The sequence below is a fragment of the Hemicordylus capensis genome, chromosome 3 (genome assembly GCF_027244095.1).
Source record: "Hemicordylus capensis ecotype Gifberg chromosome 3, rHemCap1.1.pri, whole genome shotgun sequence".
NCBI lineage: Eukaryota > Metazoa > Chordata > Lepidosauria > Squamata > Cordylidae > Hemicordylus > Hemicordylus capensis.
Window position 1 is genome coordinate 228,906,133 of NC_069659.1, and position 24,877 is coordinate 228,931,009.

General features: G+C 43.2%; 1 long non-coding RNA gene across 2 annotated transcripts in view; it reads left to right on the forward strand.

Moving 5' to 3' along the window:
- The first annotated feature begins 13,736 nt into the window (after positions 1–13,736).
- Positions 13,737–24,877, forward strand: part of LOC128348837 (uncharacterized) — a 56,827-nt gene continuing 45,686 nt past the window's right edge. Inside the window, exons 1-2 of one of the 2 annotated variants that reach the window (XR_008318370.1) lie at positions 13,737–13,846; positions 19,283–19,497. This is a non-coding gene — a long non-coding RNA (uncharacterized LOC128348837). The remainder of the gene's footprint in view (positions 13,847–19,282; positions 19,498–24,877) is intronic. The other variant, XR_008318371.1, reaches the window with a different exon arrangement.

A 24,877-nucleotide genomic window follows, 5' to 3' on the forward strand; every position in this document is an offset into this window, starting at 1 on the left:
ACTGATGCTGTTCTTTGTCAGCCAAAGCTCAGAGAGCCAAAGCACCAGTCTTCTGAGCCTTGCCCTTCTCTTTCTCTTTGGCCTCACCACCATCACATTGATTAAATAGCCCCTCCCTCTGCCCTATGTACTCGCAAGAGTTTGACATACCCTTGCTTCTATGAGGATTCTCCAAATCAGTCCTACCTGGAGCATGGTGATTGGTTTTAACCATCTTATGTGCTCTATTGGACACATGTTGTGGCTTTGGTGTCATTTCCAATTGGGTCTGATGGATGCTGTTAGTCGAGACATTTTGGGAACATGTCTCTAGGGGTCAATGGTGAGCTCAGCATGAGCTGGGAGGAGCAATGTAGCTGAATGCTGGAACTCCTGACAACCATCAGCATCATTGGAGGTGGCAGCCATGACTGGAAATCAGCATGGATTGACTGCAATGCAGAGAGTAGGTCCTTTCTGTAAACCAAGTGTGTGCAACTTGTGACCCACCAAACTAAATGCAGCTCAGTAATCAGGTGCTTGACAACTTCTTGCCCCCCACCCCCACTCCAGTCTGTATAGGCAGCAAAAATAGAAAGTAAATTGAGCTCTTGGTAGACCACTATATATGGCTGGTGGCTATGTTCACTTGATGGGTCACAAATTGTACAGGCTTGCCTGTGGCCCTCAGTCTATTCTATAAAGATGATGTAACCATTCTGTTACTGGATATTTTCAGATTAGGACAGAAGTTGAAATGCAATTTAGGAGTAAGCTGAGAATGCTAAAAGCCATTTGGAAATGCTCCATGCCAGGAATAGGACAAACTGGAGTGTCCTGCTTGCTACAGTAAGTGGAGGAAGGAGGGAGGCAGGCAGGCAGGATCACCTGCCCAGATGAGCAGCGGCTTGCCTGCAGCGTGCCTGGCAGCTCCAGGGGTAGGGGTGCTGGGACGTGTCACCACGCATCACCCCACCCCAGGAGTCCCAATAATGCACCCCAGAGTGTGCCAAAAAATGAAGTTAAGGAAGCAGGAGGCTACTTGGGTGGGTTTGCCACCATGTAGCCACCAGGATCAGGCGTGATCCCGGTGGTTCACATGAGCGTGCAAAACTGGGATGGGTTCCCTTAGCTCGGTTTTGCATGTTTGTGTGAATAGCCTCACTGTCTCATTGCCAGTGTTGTCACTTTTCCTGACATTGATGAATTTGCTTTGGTATGGATTGAACAGAAATACACATAATTTGATTCAAGGAGTCCTCTTATTCCACTGGAGAGAGGTTTTTGAAGCATGAACGTATGTTCTGACAAGGACAAAGTGTTCCTGCAGGAACTTTTCCACCTGGCATTACCTACTTTTCAAGCTGATTTTATGAAGGTTAAAGGCAATAGGGAAAACCGAATGAAGTCCAATTCAAAAAGAAGGAAGAGGTAGCTGTGATGTGACACTGCTCACCTCAGATTTGCTGTGAAAATCTAACTCAATGCACCTGACAAAAACAAAAATGGATGCACAGCTGCTAGGGAATTAAGATTTCTCTAACTCTGAGAATCTTAGGAGCCTGCTGTAAAACCTTTTGAATTAACATGCCCCCATTAGAACTGTGTGTGATTATGACAAAAAGGCACTGCAAGTCGGCACTGAGACCTCAACCTTTTCATTATTGCATGGTTTCTAGAACAGAGATTTTTGTTGCATGTCAGCTTTAAATTATTGGAATACAGACCCTTAAATTTATTTTACTTCTTTGTGTGCATGACTGGTTCTCTTGTATTTATTCATAGCTCATAAAAAAAGGTCAGTAGTGAAGATGATACTTGGTGACATTAAAAAATACCCAGATACTTAAGTGATTACAAGAGTCACAGAAGAGAGAAATGTGTTAATTTTAAAAATAAGTTCAGATTCTTGATATGTGGATTTAAGGAGTTTTAATTGGATTGTTGATGGCAATAGTTTCAGAAGTTTTGAAATGATTGTTGGTAGAGATTCTGGTAAAGTCCTGAGATTGCACCCGCACAATGAAGACATAAGTGTGGAGTAAAATAGGGCCACAACTTTATAAATTATGCCAACTCTCAATGCACTTGACTTCACTCTTAGGAAAGGCCAAACATGCAGCTGCTGTAGCAGCACCAATCCTGAAGGAATGAAGAGAGAAAACCCAAGGGACCAACCTCCCCGTTCCAGAGCCCGCATGACCACAAGGGAGAACCATCACTTTGCCTAAATAGACAGCCTTGCTGCCCAAGCTACAGTGCAAAATAAAACCAACTCATAAAGAGACAGGCACAGAAGAGCAAACAAAACAAAAACAAAAAAACAAACAAAACAAAACAAAACAAAAAAACCCTAAAAAGGATTCCAAAACCTTGGGTGTGATGGGCTGCTGAGAATCCCGCTGAGGGGACTGCTCATTTTATTTATTTATTTATTTATTTTTACATTTATATCCCGCTCTTCCTTCAAGGAGCCCAGAGCGGTGTACTACATACTTGAGTTTCTCTTTCACAACAACCCTGTGAAGTAGGTTAGGATGAGAGAGAAGTGACTGACCCAGAGTCACCCAGCTAGTTTCATGGCTGAATGGGGATTTGAACTTGGGTCTCCCCGGTCCTAGTCCAGCACTCTAACTACTACACCACGCTGGCTCATGGAACCATCCCTCCACCATTTGCTGGATGCAGATATGCTGGGTGTGCCAGTTAGCTCAGTTCCACTCAATGACCTTCTTCTTACTCTTCTCTTTATCTCTCACCTCCTTTATCTCATCTCACCTTTATCTCTCACCCTGAACCACACCAGATTTTTTGCATTGTGGGAGGAAGCAAGTGGTCACCCAAAGGCAAAGACACTCCCAAGGCTGGATAATTCTCGGGTGAGATGTTATGCAATACAGCAGACCCAGCAATGCTGGTGATGGGCCAGAGAAGCTGTATTGGTCCACTGTTCCCCTGCCAAACTTGATTACAAGCACCCTACACTAGAAGTGGCTGGCCAGGCAGGCCAGGAGACAAACCTGGTTATCCAATAGTTAATCCTGCCTGACTGGGAAAGAAAAATGGATATGACCCATAGGGCCCCATAGGCCAGGGCCACATCCCTGAAGGTTGCTCACCCAAGCCATCATTAGCCAATGGAGTAGCTGGGGTTGGAGTGGGCACAGGCACCTGTGGGTTGGAGTCCTGGGTGACGTTAACAGGCAATGGAGCCGGTGGTACCTTGTCTTCTTCAAGCTGTGTTAAGACAAAGATTGGATTAGTACGCTTCTTAGCTTTTGTTTCCCTGCGTGGCCTCAGAAGCATCCCAGATGACCCACCCGGATAAGGACCTACAGGCTGCTGCTTCATAGCCCTGTTCAGTGCCTCCAGATGGGCAATGAGGGCTTTTACTGGGCCCAAATCTTCCTCATCCGAGGAGGAAGACAGCACTGGAGTGACCTTTTTATGTTTAATGGGCTTACCCCCAGTTTTCCCTTTAGCTTTCTTTAGTGGCATACTGGCCAAGTAAAGGGATCCACAACCAACCAAGGTCAGCAGTTAAGGTGCCCTTATGTACCCAAAATGCACATAGCAAATGTCCTGCTGCTAACAAAGTCTAACAACCCCTGCCCACAGGCAAAAACCCCAGTGACAATAACTTCTATAAAGCACAGGTCAGCACCCTTAAAGGCAGCCCCCAAAGAGCCACAATTACAATTAATTGGGGGGGGGGAGTGGGGAAGGAAGGAAGAAGAGTGAAAGGAGATGGAAAAGTGGGGGACACCCAAGTTTTTGTGCCCGTCCGCTCACTACCCCCCTTGGCAATCCACTGGTGTGACAGGAGCTTATTAGCCCCAAAAGAGAAAAGGAGGAGTGAGGAGAGCCTGTGCCCTTCAAGCCCCCACCCCAACTCCAAATCGCCTCCTTAGCTGATCCATGAGGCCCCAGAGCTCCAAATCATTCCCCACTTCCTGGCTGCAAAGCTGCTGCTGTCGAAGCCCAAACACTGGGCTGAAAATGCTGGAGCAGCGACGTAAAGAATCCTCCCTTATCGCTGCTCCGAAAAGAACTGCGTTTGGGGCAAGGCCAAGTGGTTAACGACCTACCAAGCCCTGTCCCAGACAACCTACCAGCCAATGGCTGGACACCTCATGCCTCGTGCCTTCAGCAATGGCCGGGGCAAAGAGCCCACCCACCCCTGATGCGCCGAGGAGGAGCAGACCATTGTGGTGAAGCCCAGGCCTGGAAACTAGCTGTGAGGGTCTGGAAGTGCTTGGTTCAAAAGACAGGTGAGCACTAGAAGTGAATCCTCTTGCCTCAAGAATTCACTATGGAGGTTGCCCTTGCTCCCTGCCCCCAGCAGAAATTTTTCCAAGAACAGCCTTTGAAAACAACTCCTATATAAAGGATGGTTCATGGAAATAATCATCTCTCCTATGGGCCTCTTTCAAAGACTGACCCTGCAAAAAGTGCTTCTGGAGGACAAAGCCCAGCCCCCACAGAGCACTCTTGGGGAAGATCCCCCCTTTAGCCGCATTTTCCCAAGGGCAGCCTTTGAAAGCAGGAATGTGTTTTGTGGCTTGCAGAGGGTGGGTAGGCTTTTTTCCATGAGCCTTAAAACTTGTGTGTGTGTGGGGGGGATAACTCTGTTCACACAATATGTTCAACACTCGTACAAGTGTACAGTGTACACAGGAGCCCAAAGCCCTATTAGGAAGGTCATACTAAATGCACCATACTCAGTCACAGAGTAACAAGTGGCTTCGGAAGTCCTGCCCCAGGGGAGAATCTGTCAGTCACTGTCCCAGCCAATCTCTTCAGGCTTACTGTGTTTATTTGAAGAGGTGAATGTCGTAAGCGTGATTGTTCCCATTTCCGCGACTGGGAAGCTGTTATTCTGTAAGTGTGTATGGCACATTTAGTTTGAACTTCTGAATAGGGCTATAGTCACACATTATGTTCAACACTCATACAATGAATGTACAATATACACAAGTACAAATATGTACACAGATACAGTGATTCACATGTTAAATTGAAAACAGGTACAGTCATATTCTTCCCATTTGATTCCTGTTGTTTAAAAAAATGATTTTAAAGTTAATGATTTTAATGTTTGAATTAGGGGTGTGCCACGGAACCATCTGGCCCAGTTTGGTTCAAGGCCAGACTGGCCTCGAATGGAACTGGGCCAGTTCAGTCCGGCCCCCATCGAACCCCTACCCCAGTCCGGTCTGGTCCTGGACCAGTCCGCGAACTTTAAAAAAAAATTAAATGTGAAGCAAGTACCTGTAGCCCCTTCGGGGGGCTTGCTGTAGCCGCGGGGCAGGCGGGTTCCCTATCCCCCTGCCGGCCTTCCTCATCACCGCCGTGGCCGGGTAATTGAAGCCTTTTTGGCCCTTTCGGTGCTCTGTAAGAGTGAGCAGCCGCCATTTTGGTGGCTGCTGCACATGCACAAATGCCCTCTGTGAGGGCCTCCCCCAAAGGGGCTACAGGTACTTGCTTCACGTTCAAATTTTTAAAAAAATGTTCACGGACTGACAGAACTGGGTGTGTGTGTGTGTTTCAGATCAACCACGAGCCCCTGGACCGGACCGCCAGACCAGTTCCGCACATCCTTAGTTTGAATGATTTTAATTCTTTAATTGATTTAATGTCTAAACAAATTTCTGTATACTGCCCAGAGACGTGCATTATAGGTGGTATAAAATATGTTAAATAAATAAATAAATAAATAAATAAATAAATAAATAAATAAATAAATACCATGCTTTTGAGGGAGTCTGCACCCAGGCTCACTTTAAAAATAAATGCATATTTAGTCATTCACACAAAAACATGTACAAGTGTACAGACATCTGAATGCAGGTGCAACATGATGCTTGAATAGAGCTATCCAAATGTGTGTACACCTATACATGTTTTTGTATGAATGACTGTATCTGCATTCATTTTAAAAGTGAAGTTGGGTATGGACCCCTCAAATGCATAGCAAAGGTAAAGTGTGCCATCGAGTCAATTTCAACTCCTGACTCCCACAGAGCCCTGTGGTTGTCTTTGGTAGAATACAGGAGGGGTTTACCATTGCCTCCTCCCACGCAGTATGAGATTATGCCTTTCAGCATCTTCCTATCTTGCTGCTGCCCGATATATTAGCAGCAGGGATTTGAACCGGCAACCTTCTGCTTGTTGGTCAAGCATTTCCCCGCTGTGCCACTTAAGGTGAGCAAATGCATAGTACATATAGGCAATCTAACTGCTGTACCTATGTTCAACATAATGTGTGAATCACTGTAGCCGTGCACAGATCTGTACCTATATACAGAGTTCAGTTGTTGTACAAATGTTGAACACAACATGTGAATAGGTTCACTTTAAAAATCCATGCAGGTATAGTCACTCATACAAAAACATGTATGAACGCATATATATATATATATATATATATATATATATATATATATATATATACACACATATACATACACACACACACACACACACTTGTACAACATAATGCCTAAACAGGGCTTGTGTCATTCCAAGATAAGCAAGGACAGTCTTGTCCATCTCTGATTGTTTGGTTTCTATGTTGATCAGATGTCAAATAACTGAGATCCTCCAAATGAACTCATTGAGGTCTTTTCTCAGAGCCTGGGAGGGATGGGGCGAGGGGCGGGAGGCAGGATTGCTCCTGCCTTCCCCCACATGATCATCTATGAAGCACCATGCTGTGCTTGCAGACGAGTGCCACTACAGTGAGCAGCATGGCAGCAGGGAAGCTGGGGGAAAGACTTCCAGCCTCCAGAAAGCCCACAATGCACCGTGCTGCTCACATGGTGCATTGAAGGCTTCCTAGAGGCCCGGGCACCCCTTCCCCCGGTCTCGATGGTGCCTTGGGCTGCCGTCAGCCCGCATGCAGAGAGTCCGTGCTGCCAGATGACTGGGGACTGAAGTGAGAGGATGTGAATGCACTCTCTTACCTCAGTAAAAACCTGGAGGAAATTCCCAGGCTACCTGGCAGGGCAGCACCAGGATAGGCCTCAATCCTGGTGCTTCACAGGAGTGCAAGCCTAGGTAGGGCTACTCGTGTGAACAGGCTTACAGTGTTTTGATACCTGACAGTGACTACCTGTTCTTCCTCCATTCCCTTTGATAGCACATCCATATATTACTAACGTATACACAACTAACAGTCTTATTAGACTGGCATACGGTGTGTGTCCTTGATAGCTTTGAATTGCTCACCAAAAAGGGCATCCGCCTGAACTACAGAAGGCCCCTGGTTCAGTTCACAGCTAATGATAAGATTAGCTGTGGACTATTGCTCTATTAGTGATAATAGAGCAATTCAATGTGGGTATATCCTTTCTTGGAGGTTTTCAGATAGGAAGATATTCTCGCTGTAAACATTAATTCCACCCACTTTATCCCCAAAGGATAAAGATGAGTAACAATATTTAGACAGAACTAATGAAAATGCTTAAGTATTGAAAGTACATGTTTTATTTATGTGACATGAATAAGATGCAGTTCTATAGTACATTTAAAAGGAAAGCAATCCATAGCATTATTTGAAGAGCACTGGGATACCTATATACAACATGGTTAAGATTAGGGATGTGCACAAAACCGGCTTGCCCAATTCGGTTTGAATTTGAACCGGGTTTGAACCTGGAGGGGGAGGTTCGGTTTTGGTTTTGCTCGAACCCCACTGGTTCAATTCAAATTTGAACCATTTTGAACCAGTTCAAACCTCCCAAAGTGGGAGGGTGGTAGTTGGCACCTGTTGGTGACTACCACTCAACGCCCAAAGCAATTGGACATTCGTACAATTTTTATGAATTTTTGAAATTTATTATTATTATTTTCTCTTAGGGTATAATGGGACTCAAACCAGCCCATTATCCCCTATTGTGGAGCACCTATGGGTGCAAAAGTGGGGTGGGTGGTAGGCACCCAGGGTTGCCTAACATCCACCAAACCCCAAGGCAATCAGACATTCCTCCAATTATTGGTGAATTTTAATGGTGAATTTTGAATTCATCATAGGGAATAATGAGGATTCCAGCAAATGTATAGATTCACATCGGGCAAAAAGGGGTGGCCAAGAGCTGAGTGTGGTGGGTGGTAGTGCCCAAGGGGGGCAAGGAAGCTACCAGAATTATTTGAAAGGTATTGGGCAAAAGGCTGATTTTTAAGTGATTTTTAAAGTATATGTGTCTTTAAGGTTTTTCTCCATAGGGAAGAATGGAGGTTTCAGCCACCCCATAACTGCACTTGGGGGGTGCTGGGGTGGCCCAGAGCAAGTGGTGGTGCCACAGAGGGTGCCAACGACCCCCATGGGTTGCTAACCCATGGGGTACTGGGTTTTGTTGTTTCTGAGGTGTTCTGAGTGTAGATTCTCTGGTAGCATATGAGACTTTCAATAACAAACCATGAATCCACTCTCATTTGCTACCAGAGAATCTACACTCAGAACACCTCAAAAATTTGTAAAAAATAGTACGAGTATCCAATTGCTTTGGGGGTTGGGTGGTAGGCACCCATGGATGCCAACTACCACCCCACCCACTTGGGAGGTTTTAACCAGTTCAAACTGGTTCAAATTGGACCCCCCCCCAGTTTGGTTCAAATTCAAACTGGCAGCTCGAACCTAATGGCTGGTTCGGTTCCAATTTGAACCATCGAACATCCCTAGTTAAGATGCCTTATACCTTGGTATAAGGTATAAGGTATTATTATACCTTGGTATAAGGTATCAAAATGTACAAAATACATTATTATTATTTGCCATAGATCTCACTATGTCCTGGGATAAAAATGTGGCAAAACATTGGTCTGAGCTGTCTGATTGCACCTGCTGTTTTATAGCTATGGCCCGGACAGTGCTGAAATTGGGTCATGTCACATGCATGTGTGGTTCATTAATTTTGTAATATATTTATTTGTCACACTTACTGTCTATGAATGAAGTCTAATGTTTGTCACATGTTCTTTGAATCAATATTTGCTAAATGCTCACTGAAGGCTTGCTATCTTTAAAATCCAATAAGGATTTCCATGTTTAACAGCATTTGATCAATGACATACAATGATATTTAGCATGCGCCAGTAGCTGATGACTTGTATGACCTTTCAGACTAGACACATGCCAAGGTCAAAGCATTGAGGAGATGCAAATAAATTTAAAATTCTTCAAGTTTGAATTCTGAGGTTAAAAACATGTGATACAAAACCTGGATTTTGTTTTCGTATTTAAATGCTCAAAATCAAAATTGGAGTGGTAAAATGGGGATTTTATTTTTTTTTAAATTGATTAATTGTGAATATTTGTTTCAACTGCAGTGGCTAACTGACAGTCCCCAGGTGGTCTCCCATCTAACCAGACCACAGGGCCATACCCATGTAGCCTAAGCACTAGACGGCTTCATGTGCCTCCTGGCTACTTTCTCCTTGAGTGTAAGGTTTTTTGTTTTGTTTAGTTTAATTATTGTCCTCTGGATCTCCAAAACCAACACTTATGTGCTCCTGTATCTTTAAGAATTTTAAAAAGTGGGCAAAATTCTACCTGCTGTAATTTTTCCTTGTCATTGCAGCACATTGATGTGAAAATCTTCACCTGTTAAACTGTTTGCAGCTCTTAAAGGTACAGGAGCCTTCTCATGAGCTGGATCTGGCCACTGTTTCACATACTACCTTCAGCTGTCTTCAAACCAAGCAAGAGTTGCATAAAGTCCTGAAGACCTGCTTTAATAGGTAGCATAAGAATGGGATATTGAATATTAGTGGAGACATTAAATACCGACAAAAATGAAAGTATGAGTTTTACTTTTAAAAAGTGCTAAATCTCCTGTCATGTAATAAACTAGCACATTAGGAAGAGAGAGTAGCTCTGTTTACATGTTATATTCAACACTCATACAATGAGTATACAGTGTACACAGATACAGATCTGTACACAGGTACAGTTTATTCACATGATTTGTTGAGCACAGATACAGTTCTATATTCCTTATCTGTACCATGCTTTTGAGAGGCCTGTACTGAGGTTCACTTGTAAAATGAATGCAGGTACAGTAATTCACACAAAAACATGTATGAATGTATGAACATCTGTACACTTGCAGAACTTAATGCCTGAATATTATGCTGTATGAATGCACAGCTATTTGTACACTTGTACATGTGTTTGTGTGAATAACTATACCAGTGTTCATTTTTAAAGTGAACATAGGAAGCTTCCAAATACTGAGTCAGACTATTGGTCTATCTAGCTCAGAATTGTCTTCACAGAATGGCAGTGGCTTCTTCAAGTCTGCAGGCAGGAATCTCTCTCAGCCCTAACTTGGAGAAACCAGGGAGGGGACTTGGAACCTTCTGCTCTTCCCAGAGCGGCTCCATCCCCTGAGGGGACTATCTGACAGTGCTCGCACTTCTAGTCTCCTTTTCATATGCAACCAGGGCAGGCCTTGCTTAGCAAAAGGGGACAAGTAATGTTTGCTACCGCAACACCAGCTCTCCTAGATACTGGCCCTTCAAATGCTTGGTACAGATAGGTCTCAGTCTACCACCTCATTCTTCACGATCTGTAGAAGCACCCTTTGGCAGAACAATGTGCTTCTTTTTTGGAGTGGTTGCTTTCTTTCTTTTTAGTTTATAGAAGGGCTGCCATGAGCTGCAGCTGTTGCTAAGACAACCAGCTACTACCACAGCAGAATTTTGTTTGAAAAGGTGGCAAAACAGGGATTGAGTAAGGAGCTTTTGACACATCCTATGGAGCTGTCTCTTTCCTCGCACCAAAAATGGACAGTAGTCATTATTTCAGTAAAACGTCACTGAAGAACAAGTTCCCTTCTCATAGGTACACAATCATTTTTACCTTGTCTCCCCACCAGTTTTTCAAAATACTCTCCATCTACTCCCAGAACATACAAAAGTTCTTATTTTTTTTAAAAAAAATCCTACAGTATTAGAAGGCAACATTTCCTCACACTGAACAGCCAGGTTAGTCACAAGACTGTGAATTTCCTTAAATTTTCTGTTTACTTCCTCTGCAGCCTCTCTTTAAGAGTAAAAATAAACCCAGCCAGCAGCAAGTTCATGATATGATATTGCCTTTCCTCGGGCAGGGAGTTATTCCTGCTCCTTTGACATTCTGGGGCTATTTCCTTTTCCTGGAAGAGAAGCGAGGAAAGACAAGGGACGAATGAGTGCTTCAAATGGTGGCAGAGAGACCTTCCGAATTCTACAGTCAGACCTAGCTTCTTCCTATCTGAGCAGCTACAACATGAAACTAGTCTTTAAGATGAATAGGGAACATTGTCTCCTTAAGTGTACCATCAATGCGATGTTAAAATAATAACGGCTCAGAGAAAACTGAGTTAGTTATAGATTTTCATTTATAGATTTTCATGTTCCACTTGAGGCTTCCTGAAACCCATGCCTCAATATGTTCTAGAGACATCCTAAGACTTATTTTTCCTGTTTGGACAATCATATTGTGACCAAGGATAGCTCTGGGTTTAGTTGTACAATACATGTGTAATCTATAAATGTTGGGAATTTGCTTTATAATTTTATGCAGCAGTGGGGTTTTTTTAGGTTGCTACTTATTATTCACCATGAGCCCATGTGGGAAAGGAGATTCCAATGCCTGGCATTTACTGATCAACGGTTTCTATGTTTCTTGGCATATACTGTAAATGGCAACATGCTAAGGATATCATAACACCTATTCACCATTCTGCAATTATTCCTTTAAGTACCACAGTACACCTCCACTGCAATTTTAGACTTGATTCAAAACCTGATTCTACTCAATCAGAAGATCAGATTTTTCTTTTTCATTTCTATTTCTTGGCTTTCCCATTTCTTTTTCACGTCAGTGGGGCTGAGGGAGTGGGGTAATTCAAGGTTATGACATATTTCAGAACACTGGTTGGATGTGTTTTCTCCCAGATAGTTCAAAATAACCTTTTAAAAACATATATAAAAAATGTTTTTCCACAACTTGTGATACACAAAACAGAAATGAACCCTAAGTAGCTGTAACCAAACTTGTAAATATTCATTGTTTGCTACTTATGCCTCTCACATCACTCTTTTCTCTTTGCCTCTTCCAAGGTCTGTTGAAATTTAGACTGTGTACTGGTGGGGTTTGCGGGGGAGCAGAAATCTTTCTCTTAGGTTATGTCCCTTTGTGTAGTACTATGTACATCAGTGGTGCCATGTAAATAACAGCTATGGTAATTTGTGTGATTTATTTGCTTGTGGCATTTTCTTAGAGAAAAGCTAATGGCAGTAATTTTGAGAACTACAGAAGCTGATGTACCTCTCCTTTTCCATTATATGAAATAATAACAATAGGTCTGTCACCAGCAAGCATGACTGTCAATTATGGAAGTTCAGACCCAGGTTTGTAGTACCTGACATAACTTAGTGCTCATCCCTGATCTCCAGCAAGCATATATTCAATGTAATATACAAGAGGAGAAGGAGACCAGTCTGCATAAAATACAATAAAATAAATTGAACGCTACAAGTGTGAAGTGAACATGATTTGTTTATGTTCTTTCAAAGTAAAATATGTTTTAATTTTTCCACCTGCATTGCTGCAGTGATTTGAAAGCCAGATCACGTCTACCCAGTAGCATTATTACAAAACTGGAATTAAGGCTCAGCCTACTCAATCTATCTGTATCGTAAAGCAGTCAAGAAAATGCTGATGGTGGTTGAACACTTGATAGTTTGTCAGGCTTTATGAACTAATGGAGTGTAGATCATCAATAATTATGTTAATAATGGATTTATGGTACTATTTTTAAACAAAGAAATGGTGTAAGGAATATGCCTGAATGAATTATTCTTAAAAAGCCATAATTCTCTCCCCCCGCCACACACACACAAATTTTGAGGAGTGAAATTTACTTGGTTGTGGAGAATGTTATATGTGATTTAAACAAAGGATATTTCGTTGGATATTTAACTGAAGCACACCACGCTTATTAGGGGTGTGCACGAACCCAAAATTATGGTTCAGTTCAAATTTGAATCAAATTCAACTGAACCACACGGTGACCGACTGGCCAGTCTGGTCCATTTGACCGAACTGGTTTGGCGGTTTGAGTGCAGCTATAATTGTAAAGGGGAATCCAATGAGGATTCTCTATACAAATAAAAGGGTGGGGGTGGGCCTGTGAGGTGGGAGTGGAGTCCTGTGAGGGGTGATGGGGGGCAATGGGAGAGATAGTTAAAATGTGTTACCCGGCTGGTAAGGCTGCCAGCGTCACCGCTCCCCCCCCCCCTCGGTGCAGCCCATAGCTAAGTGCGTACCGCGATGTGTCCTTTAGCAAGCTGCCCAGGCATGTGTCCACCACACAAATGGCCACCAAGCATCCACGTAGGCTGGAATTGCGCCACTGCTGTGTGGACAATTGGCTTTCTAAAGGAGGCATTGCGGCACGTGCTTGACTATGGGCTGCACCGGGGTGTGTGTGTGTATGAGCGCAGGCGCATAACAATGATAGGGCAAGGGGAGACAGTTGTCTGGGGGCCCCACTGCCTGGAGGGGCACCCCAGGGGCACCTCATGTGACTCCCCATTGCCCCCTGCCCAGCCCCATAGCCTCTCAGCCACTTGCCCTCTTCGCCGTCTCTCCTGCTTGTTCTGCTGGACCGCAATGGAAGCAGCAGGCAAGCTGCCAAGAGCTCCTTTTCTCCCGCCTCTCAGCTGATCGGCGGGTGGGCGGGGCTTCCACGGAGGCCGCAGTGAAGCCTGAACTCGAGTAGGGCCCAAGCCAGCCAGGAAGGAGGAGGCAGCCAGAGTGTTCTCTGCAGCAGAAGACCCCTTGCTGCCCTGCTTAACCCAGACCAGCATTTGCCAGGTAGAGTGTGAACTCCTTTTTGTGGTTACCTTCCCCCCCCCCCATATATAGGGATCTGCTTGCCATAGGGCTTGGATATGGGGGGGGGGAGGGACCGAGAAGTCTCTGAATATTTATTTTGAAACAGCTTGGAAAATTTGCTGACTTAAAAAAAACTATCTAAAAAGTCCTATAAGTGGCTTGTTTCATGGCAGAAAATTGTAAAAACTTCTGGAACAGTATTTTATTAATTTTATTTATTCATTCATTCATTTATAAATGCACTTATGTTCAAGTTGTTTTGCAACCCAGAAGGTCTGAGTGAGAACTGTGAAGCATGTGTGGTGCTTTTATTTTATTTTTCCTGTGTGTGAACTGCTCCCCAATAACTTGCAGGGACTTCAGGGTAAATCTGGCCAACATGTGAATGCAGCACGTCCATTCCAGAGGAGATGTGTCTTAAAGGGCTTTAAAAGCCTCCTGTGAAAAACCTCCTGCAATCAAACTTGACTGAATTTGTTCAGAATTCTGGGAAAACAAACATAGGTTCACCCTGCATGGTTGAAAGTCTCCTTTGCTAATCTGCAGCGAGGGGCCCATTTTAATCATTCATCTTTCTAGTGTGTTCTAGGCATTAAAAGTAATACAAATGTATAGTACTCAATGTATATCACTATATATTGTGACGTGTGTGTGTGTATTCAGTGAAATGTATTTGCAGGCAGCATACTTATTTTGGAATATCAGACTTAAATCCTTGGGGGCCTGGGGTGTGCGGAGGCCCTGGACTTTGGGGGGTGGCCCATTTTAAAATCTTGTCTCTGGGCCCACTCCAACCTTGCTACGCCCCTGTATGAGCGGCAGCAGCTGTGCCAGCTGGGTTAGATTCTTAACTACCTCTCTCGCCACCGCCCCCACCCACCCTAGTTGTTCGACACCAAACTGGTCTGCCCAAACTGGACTTGGTTCGGTTCAACCACGGACCAAACCGCCTCCAGTTCGAGCTGCCAAACCAGCCTGGTTTGAGATTAACAGGTTCAGCACTGAACTGTCTGTGCACACCCCTAATGCTTATCTGCTATTCTTTGCTGAAAACCACCTGAATTGCAACCTTTCTCCCAACTTTAATAATTTCACATTGGCCAAATTCAGTGGCCAGATTCACACATAATGCAGAACCTGAGGTTCCCCCAGCCTGAGATGTGGAGGGTTAAACACAGGAAGCTGCCATATACTGAGTCAGACCATTGGTCTATCTAGCTCAGTATTGTCTTCACAGACTGGCAGTGGCTTCTCCAAGGTTGCAGGCAGGAATCTCTCTTTCAGCCCTATCTTGGAGAAGCCAGGGAGGGGACTTGGAACTTTCTGCTCTTCCCCTGAGGGGAATATCTTACAGTGCTCACACTTCTAGTCTCCCTTTCATATGCAACCAGGGCTGACCCTGCTTAGCTAAGGGGACAAGTCATGCTTGCTACCACAAGACCAGCTCTCCTCTCCTTGGTTGGTGCTTCAGACAATCACATATCTGATTTTGTTGGGAATAGCCAAATTGAGCCAGGAATATACCTTCTGCCTGAGCCTCCGAGCAAGGTCCTGATGATATTTCAGTCTGCTTTGCACAGCCCTTCACTATATCATCTGCTATATCATCTGCCACTGGCAATACTTCACTATATCATTGTGCCTCACTACCATTGGTCTTGATTACAAAAGGAGGCTGGCTCACCTGGAATGAATCAATGGTTCATGAAGAACATGGGTTCAGATATAACACACATCTCAGCAGGAGCATCACTCCGTCCGGCAAGCCAAATTAAATTCTAGGTTACATCAGGTTCCTGCCTTGGTCTTGGTTCAGATGGTCATGGACAAATTGGTTACTGACTTTGCAAGTAGGTTCCATGTTATGTGTGTGAACTCAGCCAGTGTCTGGATAAAATTTGGCCCATGGAGGACTGCCTCAGGGCCCACTACTATACATCTCTTCTTGCCTCTGTACGCATTCCCCTTGTCTTGTCCCTGTACACTACTGCCTACACCTTTCCATAGTTCTGTGCAGAAGTTTTAAATTTGTTCAGTGCACATTTAGTGGGGTCAGTTCCATTCCCATTGACCTTGCCCCCTCTTTCCCAACCTTGATTTTGAGGTCTTATCTGCAGCCTACATGGGTATGGCCTTCCTGTATGATCAATAACCTGCAAAAATGAAGTGTACGGGTCGCACATGTAAGGATTATGCAAATTGATGTGCATGTGTACGTAGATTTCTGGACAGACAGGCCTTCTGAAGGCTGGGTGCAGTGAAAGGGTAGCACCAGCAGGCATGACCCCAACCTGTACCATGCATACACGTACCCATTAAGAATGCCTTCACAGGGCTAATGTGTAGCCCTGCATCCATCTGCAACTAATCCATTGAAGCATGGTTGCAATGCTCAAAAATTATTGCTTTCCCCCCAAATTTGTTCTGATTTTCATCAGACTGCACAACTACTATGAAATATTTGCTACATGGGAGTAAGTGGTCTTTACATGATTGAGGGTGAGGTTAAGTGTGTGGAGGTATCAGCAGACAGGTGCAACAGTGATACAGAAATATGTTTATATTAAATTTAGAAATCTGATTGTGTTGTATTGCATTAACTGTGGCCATCTTGCCTGCCAACTTCCAGCCTGCCAGCTTCTCTTTGATCAAGCTATTCCATTCAGCCCAACTGCTATGCAAATATGAAATTGAGATCATGAATGATTTTCCTATTTAAATGATCTTATTTTTATGGTGCCACAAAATTCTAACTGGCATCAAGAGTATTGATTCATGATGTCATTATCTCTGAGTCTTTTTCCATTAAAAGGGATTATTCTTCTAAAATGAATTGTTAGTTATGCTTAACTCCGTATACATTTATGATGAATAGGGTCTGAAAAGTTTTGTTTATTAGTTAGTTAGTTAGTTAGTTAGTTAGTTTATATACTGCCCAAACTCACATCTCTGGGTGGTTTACAATTAGAAAACACAGATTAAAACAAAAATTAAAACATTTTTTCTTAATGCTGAATTTTGCCTGGATGACTAAATCCATCTTAACAGCCCTTTTAAAAGCTGTCAGAGATGGGGATACTCTTGTTTCAGCAGGGAGCACATTCCAAAGCCTCGGGACAGCAATAGAGAAGGCTCGTCCCTGAGCAGCCACCAGAGGAGCTGGTGGCAACTGCAGACAGACCTCCCTGGATGATCTCAGTAGGCGGCGGAGCACTTAATGGAGCAGGCTCTTAAATGCCCTGGACCTAATCTGTTTTTTAGTAAAGTGTGCCATTGAGTTGGTGTCGACTTCTGGCGACCACAGAGCCCTGTGGTTGGCTTTGGTAGAATACTGGAGGGGTTTGCCATTGCCATCTCCCACGCAGTATGAGATGATGCCTTTCAACATCTTCTTATATTGCTGCTGTCCAATATAGGCGTTTCCCATAGTCTGGGAAACATACCAGCAGGGATTCGAACCGACAACCTCTGGCTTGCTAGTCAAGTCATTAGTATTGGTTGTTAAATTTATTTACAGTATTGTTTAGATTGTGAATCACTTAAGGACTTCTTTTGTATGGTGCAGTATAGAAATGTAAGAAATAAAACTAACTAACTAAATGAATAAATAAATAAGATATATGTTTATAGAAATGTCTAAGTCTGTGCAGTGCAGGAGAGGTTGATTGACAGCAAACCTGCTTGGAATGCACAAAGATGCAGTTAGAGTGAGAGAGAGGTAATACTAATCAGCTGGTTGGCTGGATGACGGATAGTCAGACAGTGAAGGGGGGAGAAGGTGAGCCAGAGGCTTGGAGAGAGAAGGGTTCTGGATGGGGAGATTTCTATGGTGAAGAGAGGAGTGGGGCTTAGGTGGAGGCAGGGATGAATCTGTTCTCTACTGGAATGTTAGTGCCTGTTGAGCAGAAGACCCACCGTCCTCAGGACTGAGCAGAAACTCTGTAACCAAGCAAAGCATCTGAACCCCAGAGTGGAGAAAAACCGTTCACATCTCTGTAAACTATGGCAATGCTTTGAAGCCACTATGATTATGAACCCCTAGAACTTGTAACCATCACGCTTAAGGAACTTTTGTTAAACAATGGGGTGATTCTCACGATTGCTGAGAGTGCGGTGGGAGAGACTACTTTTAAGTCACCTTCTCCTCAAACGACTGAGCTCTTCCTTTGGGAGCATGAACTGCGCTCCCAGATGAGCAGTGCTGCATGCCTGCAGCGCTGAGCTCCAGAGGCTGGGATGATGTGTCCTGGCCCCTGGAGATCCCACAATAAACCATGCAAGTGTGCAGTGCATTATGGGAATTCCCATAATGGGGAGAGTTAAGAAAAGCTCTAATATAATGTTTGTATAAGGTTCAGAAGATTGAAAGGAAATAGTATTCATCTTTATTTTCTGTTTCTTTTTCTGGAGGTTTTTCTCTCTCCCCACCGCCCCATTTCTGTTTAAGAAACATCCCACTTCTTTCTGAAATTCCATAGACTCAACTGCACAAAAGCTTAGTTTTCCACTGCACTTTTTTTTTTTTGCACTGCAAAAAAATGTGTCCCGTTGCATATTAGAATAAACCTTGGTAAAGAAATAGAGTTCCTGCTGAGTTCAGCAAAAGATTTTTCAATCTGTTTATGCAGACCCCATCATGACAGGTGTCTTTATGTTCCCAAAGCTTTGCATGTGTGAAAAGCTTGCCAGCTCAACTGGATCCATCCTAGAACCATGACAACAATGCTTTATGGCCAAAAAAGTATGGATTAGCTGACCAGCTGATCCAGGTTGAAAATGAAGAGGTAGAACAGACACTTTACTAGAAAGTAACTTTGCTTTGTGGTTAAGTATTGTATTCGAAAAAATAGACCAGGAGGTTGAATGAAGTAAGTTGGGACACAATTTATCAGAACAGGTGTCAGTGCCAGAACTGGAGCCAGAGTGAATTTGGGTCCAGAAGGAGCAAGGCAGAGAGAGACCATCCAGAAATATAGTGGCCACATGAGGCCTTTAGTCAATCAGAGTTGCCTAGGTGTAAGCAAGCTAATAACTTCTGATGTCACAATTATTGTAGCCTGGGCAACAGATTGAGTCTCCAATAGAGCAACTGCTGATAAGTCTGGCCAGTGTGGGTTTGATCCCGGAAAAGAGGTACAGTTTCTGTGGCAACAGAGACAAACTGGGACCCTGCCCAAACAATACTTAGGTCTGTGGGACCTAAAGTTCCTGAGCTTATTTCAGAGTCTGCTCTGATCAAGATCTTGAAGGTGCTGTAGCCAGAGACATCTCATAATCAGTTCAAAATGAACTGAATGTCTCGATCCTGAAGCTATAATTGAGTGGATGGGTTCAAAGAACCTGGGCCTCCCAGCAACTGAGGGGGCCCCCAGTTCCACCCCTCTCTATTTTCATCATTATCTTTCTCACTCCAAGGGGCAGCTGGGAAGAATATGGGCCTCCTCTCCCCTAGCTACGCCCCTGACTCAGCCTCTGGTGAGTTGACTGCATCTCATCCACCAGGTTGTTCTGACAGAAGAGCAACAATATAACTTGCGGATAAACTTTGTGTGTTTATCAAGAAGATGAGGCCAGCTCTGTACTCAATATGATAACCTAAACTTTCAAAAGAACCTCAGGGAGATCCACAGGTAAGTATGTAATAAGTTATCACATTAATTTACCTAAGTCAATGGTTTATAGATGTATTTGTTGGCTGTGACTCTTTGTATCAAATAGAAAATAATAGTCATATACTGTTTCATGATACCAGCAGTCCTGTCACAATAGCATTTAACTTTATTCTCTGTCTACCAGTAGTAAAGAGCTAATCCCTTTCTCATTAGGGTACTTGTGGCCTTTTCAGCAAATGGAAGTCTGAGATGGTCACAGATCTTCTCTATTGGGAGTCAAATCTATTTAGAGAGAAGGTCAGTCTGACATCTTGCCTCTAGACAAATTAAAAATGCACATCCCCACAGCAGAGGTGACAGAGTGGTCAGGAAGTCAAAAGGTCGTGCAAATGAGTTCTACTTCTGCTTCAGAGATAAATCATTTGAAGTATTTTGTTCTGGCCTAGATAGGTGACCAGTAGTCAATGAGAAACAGTTAATGATTATCACCTATTCCACTGGGATATTGGTTTTCATTGCTAGGTTGCACAAGATTATTTATCAGTAAGGGAAATCCAGAACTGGGCATTACTTCCCAATGAGGATGGTCTTAAAAGTAATGGGGAGAGGCATCAAATACATTTAGCTGAAAATTCCATTCTGAACACATTGCATTTTTTTATCCATCATTAAGATATTTAAGTTATCCTTGAAAAAAAGGATTCTTCCATATATAAAAGGGTTCTTTTATTCTTCCAGATATAAAAGGGTATAAAAGTGTAACAAGTTTCATGCACAATTTGTTCTTTAATCCTCACTTACTATTCTTAATTACCCACAGCAGGATTAAAAGAAAAAACATATATGATAAATTCATGTGAGCCCATATATTCTTCCTGTCCTGCTCTATCTCTCTCAGGCTTTGTACACGCAACATGCATTCTAGCTTTTAGGTTATTTCTTCACACAAATATTAAGTCTATGTAGCTAAGCTATTTTTATTCCATCCACATGTACAGTTTGGCAAAATATACACGTATTCGTTAAATCAAGATGAATAATAGAACTTTATGGAAAGATGTGCCATGATAGAAGCTGTGCTGTTCACCCAGCGTGAAATCCTGCTACACTGAAATAAACAACAACACACTCAGATTCCCTGATGCTGGCAATTTTCTCCTATCTGCATCTCAACATATACCTGATCAACAGAAATTCTTAAACAGTTTATTCAGTTTCTCTGACTCATAGAAGCTATAGAACTTATTCCAAACTACCTTATTTATGAACACTGTATGTGTTGCTTATGGAATTGTATGTGTTGCTTATGGAATTGTATGTGTTGCTTATGCAGCAACATCCATAAGCAACACATTGTATGTGTTGCTTATGGAATTATGTTTTCTCTCTACCATTTACTTTTCTCATTATCTTATACATCAACTCAGTTGGCTGAGCCAAAGAAATTCACTAACAGGCTCTGTGTTATATTCTGTATTGTCTTTCAATTTCTCTTGCTGGAAGAGGCCTTGTGGAATAAAAAGGGGAGTACAGAACAGAATATAGATTAGTGTGCTGCTGTTTTTGGTATGACTGAAAAGAACACTTGCCACCTCTAGTAATACTTTGGATAATAAATAACCCCCCTTTTCAACTGAAATAGCTATCAGGCAGTATCTTCATGAAGAACCTAGAGTAAAGAAAGCAGTAATAGGGGTCAACTATGGTTACACATTTCTTGAACACCAGAAACTAAATATGAATTATTAAATGGCCATGCCAATCTCAGAGGCTCTAAACTGATGTTTAATTTTAATTCTCTGTGGCTTACAGTTTTATAATCCAATCAGACATTCGGACTGCTTTGGAACAAGGACTTCAATATTATTTTTACTTATTGGAGCTGGTAGAAAAAAGGAAACAGTCATATAAATATAGGGAAACAACCTAATTTAAGAAGGCACTAAGCTGTGGCCATCTGTGTCTGCATAAACAGTGATTGGCATGATCCCCATGAGGATACAAGTGATTAGGGACCCATGTGGATCCATAATCCAAGTAATTAGGAGTAGGCTAATCATTCAACAACATTCCAAACAGAGAGCAGTACTAACAAGGGAAGTCTGGAGGCAAAGGCTGTGCAATGCAATTACAAATATACAATGTGGACAGGCTAAATTTGCATGCCTAATTTGTGCTTTTTGGAGTGTGTGATATGTGTGTCCGCATGCACATGACACATATATAGCCAAACCATTCTGCAGCCCCCAAAGGCAAATATTACAAAATTTTACATTTTAATTCATGCTATCAACAGTGGCAACTCCAATCCCAAAGTAAGACAGACAATATTGTTCTGCCTCATATAAAGAGAGAAGTCAATATTGGCTTCAACACCATCATAAAGCAGCAGCCTGTACAAAGATGCATCTTCAGTTCGTAGCCACAGGAAAGTCTTGGTGTGATTATTCTAGGGCACACTCTCAATTTATGTTAAGATGAAGGTCAGGCTGAAGAAGACTGGTCAGTATCCTGCATGAACTGAGTGTGCATCTCAAAACACTTTCCAGAATCCTCAGGAATGTGCAAGGATTATTTGTGTATGCAGAGGTTCCTCAGAAGAGAAGCTCATGTGAAAGCTTGAGGACTCCCTAAAAGCAGGATGTGTGAAAATCATTATAATAGTGTGTGAAGGCAGTTGCCGAGAAAGCCTAAAGCCTGAACGGCAAAGCTAATCGCAAGGAGGAGGAGATGCAATACGTCAGTGGTTCCCAATCTATTCTCACATTCTTTCATTCAATAATTGCCTAATAAAAACAAATGGAATTGTTTCCCGTTATTGCTACTGGTTTCCCAGATATTCTTGTTTTATTCAAAAATGTGTTGTTTAGGGCATTTTTCTGTACTGGGTTGTTTTATTTGTGGGGGTGTGTGTATTTGTTTGGTTTTTGCCCCTTTGAGGAATGTGGGTGTTTTAAAATCTGCAGCATGTTCAGCTATAACCCAATTAATATCCAAGTTATTCTGAAATATGTGGGGGGTTTAAATTGAAACTATTTAGATATGCAATTCAGTTTCAACATATTGTTTTCCTTTTTCCTCCTGTCCCCACCTGATCTTTCTGTTGAATTTTACCTTCTACCCTGGGAGAAAAAGCTGTCAAACACTTTTGTGTCATTTTCCTGTTATCACCTTCAATATTATCTCTCTTCTCTTTCCATTATGTTCTGGACTGTAAAAGACTGGAATACTGAACTGCATTTTTGAAAAGGTTCTGTTCAAGCCAACACTGCCAAGAGAATTTCTGGGCTCTTATCCCAACTACTTATAATCTGTACATATTTGTTGAGGTCGCATGAGATGTGATATCAAGCGGAATTGATTCCTAACTAAGACACTGAGGTGGAAACTCATACTAACACGAATAGTCATACACCTTAATAGCTGCAAAGGGACAATTCAATATACGTGGGATAAGAAAACTTTTGACCCAAAGACCACATTGCCAATTTTAAAGTTACACACACCATTGATGCCTCCCCCCTCCCGAACTTCTTTCTTGAATATGCAGCACAAACAAACCCAGAGCCCAGCCTCTTCCTTCTCCTTCTGCATATGATCAAATATATTTATAGCATTAAAAAAAATCCTTCTGCTTTGGGAAACATGAGTATCCAACTTCTTCCATTTCTCCCAAATAGCATTCAGCTGTTTGATATGCCTTGCAAAACCAGCAGTGCTATCAACCAGCAGGTCATACCATCTCCATTTTTGTTTCTGCTTAGAATTAAAACAATTTAAAAAAAACACAGTAAACCACCTAGAGACGCAAGTTTTGGGTGGCATAGAAATATGTTAAAATAAATAAATAATAGAAGTTAAAGGTTGAGCTGCCTTCTTTCTCCCAAGCGAAGTTCCAGGCTATTGGAGCTAAGCTTGCTGATGGTCCTGGCTAGCAAGGCAGAGAATGAACTGAAATTGTGGGAAACCAGTAATCCCCTGTTTTAGAATACCTGCTAGGCTAGGGCTTTGTGTCTGAGTCAATTTCTACAGCAAAATCCAATAGAACCCCTTTTTTGGACTGAACTACTTCAGGGCAGCAGTTGAAGACTGTGTGGGGCTATTCACACAACTGCACACATGAGTTTGCAGTGGGGCAGGCGGGGGGAGGCAGGGTTCCACCTACCTTCCCCCAGATGAACAATGATCGCTTCTTCAGCATGTGTGCTACATAAGCACACAATCCATGCTGCCAGGAGCAGCACGGATCACTATCCACACTGCTCCTGGCAGCAAGGATCAACAGAGGCTGGGACTCATTTTCCCAGCCTCTGGATATCCCACAAGTCACCCTGCAACAAGCACCTTCCCCTATCAGACGGATACTCTAGGCACCTGTCTCTGTGTCTCAGAGGCATAACTATAGGGGGGGCAGGGGGGGCACGTGCCCCGGGCGCCATCTTTTCTGGTCACGTGGGGGGCGCCGCCATGACCAAAAAAATTTATTTTTTAAAAATTTTTTGTTAATACAAATGTTTCCTGCTCAGTGCAGCAGCACTGCAGCAGTCAAGGGAGCACGTCAGCGCCCCCTCCCCCACGAGCGGTCCCTTCCGCGCTGCCCGCGCCCCCCCCCCATTGCTTTGCTGGTGCCTGGCGGCCAGTCAGTGGCCTGGCTTGGCGGTGGCGGGCGCTTGTGAGGCAAAACCTAAGTATAATGTAGTATGTTGGGGGGGTGGGGGGCGTGGGGGGGGCGCCATTTCAGTGCTTGCCCCGGGTGCCGTTTTCCCTATTTACGCCTCTGCTGTGTCTACTCAGGCTCCATGGAGCCCAAGGGGACACATGATCCCAACAGCTGGGTTACAGGAGTGCTTGCTACCTTAACCTCAGCTGAGAGCCAGGCTTGGGAGCGGGGTTAGACTAGGCAGGAGTGCTGGGATCCATGAGGATCCCAGCACTCCACACAAGTAGCCTCTATGTGTCTCTCCCTTGCCCCCCCATTTTATAACTGCTTCCCTTGTAAACACAAAACTATCTTATGTGGATTTAACTAAGACTTTATTCCAGAAACAACTTTATTCCATTTTCCTTCTCCTTTCCCTCCCCTTTCTTTCTGACTCCACCCCACACACATACACACACTCTCTCTCTCTCTCTACAGGTTTGTCCCACTTGGACAAACTTCCAAACAACAAAACACAAAAAATTACTAGATAGAATACAACGCTTTTCAAAATTTGCATGTTAGTGAGAAGGCTAGGCTAAAACTCTTCTTCTTAACCCTTCTTTCATTTTCTATGCCCATGGAATTCTCAAAATAGAGCAAACATACAATCACGCAGCACCCCACCCACCTACCTACCTACACACTTGCAGCCTGATGTGGCACAGTACAGAAAATGTTTTGCTATTTTAGTCCGCC